The following is a 4,357-nucleotide window of genomic DNA, read 5'->3' as shown; positions in this document are numbered from 1 at the left end:
GACACACACTATAGAACAGAGAACCTCCCCTAACGTCGATTTCACATCGGAGCGGCCGCACGCCATTGGCTGGCGGGGACGTTCAACCCAGAGCAGTATAATCAGAGAGTGGTGTCACCGCGGGGTCAGAAACAGCGCTGGTCACGTGGTTCATTGTCACTTTACACCTCATAGACTTCAATGCATTTTGTAAACTTCCGGTTGGCCGTTTGTCACTATACGCCAATAGATGTGTGCGTAGAAGACCTGGCCCCATGAAGTGAACGGGAGTGACGCAACTCTCCATTCTAGGGCTCTGGTTCAACCGTTACAAAGAACGGAGGTCCCTGCCCCTTTACGGTTAGAAAATAATGACATCATTATATAAGGAGGGGAGGGGAGGGGAGGGGGCTCTCTCTCGCGCGCGCGCGTGTGTGTGCGCGCGTGGTCAAAGATTTCTCATGCAGGCATAGGCCTTGATTGTTATTTGTTTCTCAACCTGTGGGTCGCGACACCTGGGGGGTCTCCACATTTGGGGGGTCCCCACCCCAGATGACAGTGAAGTGACAATATAAGCACTTTTAATACCAAAAAGAAAAAGACCATTACTGCATCAAAACTAATCAACAACTATACTGGGCAAACATGGCAAAATAGCCAATCTACAAGCTCACAACAAGGTGTTGTGACTGTGAGCTGCTATCTGCTATTTTATCAATATTTATCTGTGGAACCTAGTCAAACTAAACCGAATGCCTTCCAAGTGCTTAGCAGAGGTGTCCCCCGTTCAAATATGATTATTTATTTATTTTATTACATTATTATCTATGAATCATGGTGTTTGTTGGGGTCTCCTGTCTCAGGTTGGGATAACAATTTTATCCAATCAGTAGAGAGAACAGAACGGTAACCAAATAAATGAACATTTCCCTTGTTTGCATCCTGCATGAGTTTTCTCTCCAGATTGGATAAAATTGGAATCTCTATTAAAAGAGAGGTAGACCACTATTATTGAACTGGCAATAATAGCATTGATTACTATTGGAATATATAGTTATTTAACACTTATTTTAACAAACAATATTGATATCACCAGTGGTGGATACATTTACTCAAGTACTGTACTTGAGTACAAATATGAGGTATTTGTACAAAACATACATTAAACACTCTATATTGTATATAGGCTACTCAGGATATTTTCAAATATCGATAACCGATCTACAAACTCACAAAGCGACGTGTTGTGAGTGTGTAGATCGGTTATTTTCAAAATATCTTTTATAAACATATTGAACTTGTGAAATGGGACATTCTGCACAATGAGTACTTTTGGCACTAAGTATATTTTGATAACTTTTGCACTTTTACTTAAATACATTTTGAATGCAGAACTTTGACTTGAAACAGAGTATTTCTACACTGCGGTATTAATACTTTTACTTAAATAAGAGATGTTAGTAGCCTACTTCTTACACCACTGAATATCACGTACACCACCTTTAATCAAAGACACTGCAGAACACTGTTCCAAGTATCAGAGACTGCTTGTGAAATGCAATGTTATGGATGTTATTCATAGTTATGTAAGTTCAGAGATTGGGTGTGTGTAAGGCTTATTATTATTCCTCCTTGTGTAAGTAAGGGGGGACTATTACCCCGACACTCATAATGTAACACAGGAAATCACACAACCAGGATTTGTGCTTTTAAAAATTCCAATCTCTCAACAAGGTCATCAGTTCACCCACCAGAGCAATAGCAAGTGCATAGCAGCTCTAAGGTTAACCAAATTAACCTATATAGCTTCCCTATTCTGGGGCGGGCGAACATGCAGCAGAAATAGCAGATCTATAAGCTTGCAACGCATTGCAGCATGGCGTGCTCTGAGCTTGTAGAACGGATATTTTCAGTGAAGCTGTTTGCCCTGGGAGTGTGTGTGTGTGGGGGGGGGGGGGGGTGTCTTGACAATGTATCAAAGTCATGCTTTTCAGGGAAAAGGGTCTGTCACAACAAGGCTTAGCTTTAAGTAGCCTATAACCACAGTGCTGCCACATCAAATTTAAAATAGTATGACTTGTCTGTGTACTGGCTCTTTGACAGTACTTTGGGCAGTTCTCTGCCGTTTCCATGGTAATACTCCACATAGTTTCAGATAAAAGGAAGCAAAGACCCGTAGAGTCCTGATGCTATTTCTGTATGCTAGGGAGAGATATGTGTTCTGTTCTCAAGTACAGCAGTTCACAGAGAACACAAATCTCATGGATTTTTACTGTTGACCCTGCTCTATGTTTCTGTATGTCTCTCTCTCTCACACACACGCTATTTATATATGTGCTACTGTATTTACCATCTGCCATAGCTCACATACAGTACTCAGACATGGGTGGGAGTGCGCCCCACAAATCTGACACTCCATACTGCTATTAACACAGGAAATCCACCCTGACCCATGGGCCTTAACACACACACAATTGAGGATAGTGCTAGGGTTTCTTTCTCCCACATTAACATTCCAACAATGTAATACATCATTGTCAAAACATGGTTACACTAAAAAACTGCTGAAATGACAAATATTGCACTGCATTAATGTGGATATGCAGTAGGCTACTTTAGTCAGACTAGTATCATTTGTACAGTACTCATCAGTGTGGTTCAAGATTTGCATGTCAGGGTTTATTTCACAGATTTTCCTGGCTCACTGTCCGATATACACCCACTGCTTTGACACCCAATCCTGATACCATCTCTTATGAAAGTCCGCTTGTCTTTGCATTGGTTATGCAATGCTCTTATTTGTTTTGTCCTTACATTTGATGACATCTCTACATAGATGTCATCAGACATATCAGATGGCTGAGATCTCTGATCACCTGACTACACAACACTATTTGGTATATCACATCCTGCAGTAATTTTAAACAATTAATTGAAACAGGATTACAAGCACATGGACATTCCATAGTACAACAGGACATTGTAGAGCATAGATTCATACAGTAGACTATATGCATTGCAAAGCTCTCAGTTTATGTTAGGATTTGCATTTGATGGCCAAACATCAGGGCATGCACAATCCTGTTAACAGAATAGTAGAAGGATATAGATTAAACACTTATGACATAACCATGGTGAAAATAACTGTTGTGAATATGGACTTGACTTTTCCAAGAGCAGGATCTCACTGTCAGTGGTGGAAAGTAAGTACTATACTTAAGTACAATTTTGACTTTTTCTTTTTTACTTTACTGGAGTATCAATTTTCAATAATTTTACTTCTACTGGCATGTCTTGTTATTTCCATCTTGGCCCATAGCCTTCTATCTGTGCTGTGGCACCACAAAATGGCCTCCACTGCTGTACCCTATATGAAGATCTCTGTAACTGTCAGTCCACCCTTTTATGCGGAGATCAATGATGTCATCAGTATATGCCCATAAATGGGTATGCCCCCTTTTGTGCCCATGCTGCCTGAATTGTTTGCGCCTGATGCCATGATGACACATTGAGGTAAGACAACACACTCCACCCGCCTGTCCCTTTCATGCCCATATATGGAGATCTCTGTATCTGTCTGACTACCCGTCCCTTTTATGCCCATATTTATGTATATTGGCATCCCCATATATGGGCATATTGGGTGGATTGGTTGACGGTTCAGGACAACTGGATTACTATATGCGAATTAGCCTTGCACAGCCAGACAATCCACCCATGTTAAAACAAACTGCTGTTAAATAGCTGCATTAGTATATAGTCTGGCCAAGCCAGGCTATATGCGAATATAATTATGGACCAGTGGTTCCGGACGGTGTAATGGCGGACAGCCGAGCAGTCGCAATTCCAAACGCTCCGACCTTTTAACTACCTGTTTACATTGACAAAGGTCATTCCAAAAAGTGTTGTAGCAGACCTCTCTGGGAGTTTATTCCAGATGTGGTGCAAAAAAACTGAAGCTCCTTCTCCATCTTAGTTTTGAAACAGACGTGTCCCAGATGACCTGAGAGGTCTGGATGATTCTTTAGGTTCATAGGTAGGGGATTTGTAGTGCGCCCCCCATCCTGTTATTACACTAGCACGGGTGCCGTCTGAAGAAGAGAAAAGAAAGAGACAAGAGAAAAACATAGGACAAGACAAAGACAATTACTTAATGTAGCAGTAGATCAGAAATCATGTATTTTGGCCCTAAACCATTGACTGCTTTATAATCAAACAGTAGTATTTTGAAATCAGTTATGGGGGACAGACATTCAACATGGCTCAGCTAGATTTTGGTCTCAAATGATGCTATAATGACATGCCCAAAATACCAATACCATATCAATTACATTATATAAGTCGATTAGTTCGATTAACTGTTGCACCCCTACAGTAT

This window comes from Nannobrachium achirus (assembly GCF_963921795.1).
Source record: "Nannobrachium achirus genome assembly, chromosome: 9".
Lineage (NCBI taxonomy): Eukaryota > Metazoa > Chordata > Actinopteri > Myctophiformes > Myctophidae > Nannobrachium > Nannobrachium achirus.
This window is presented reverse-complemented; position numbering follows the sequence as displayed.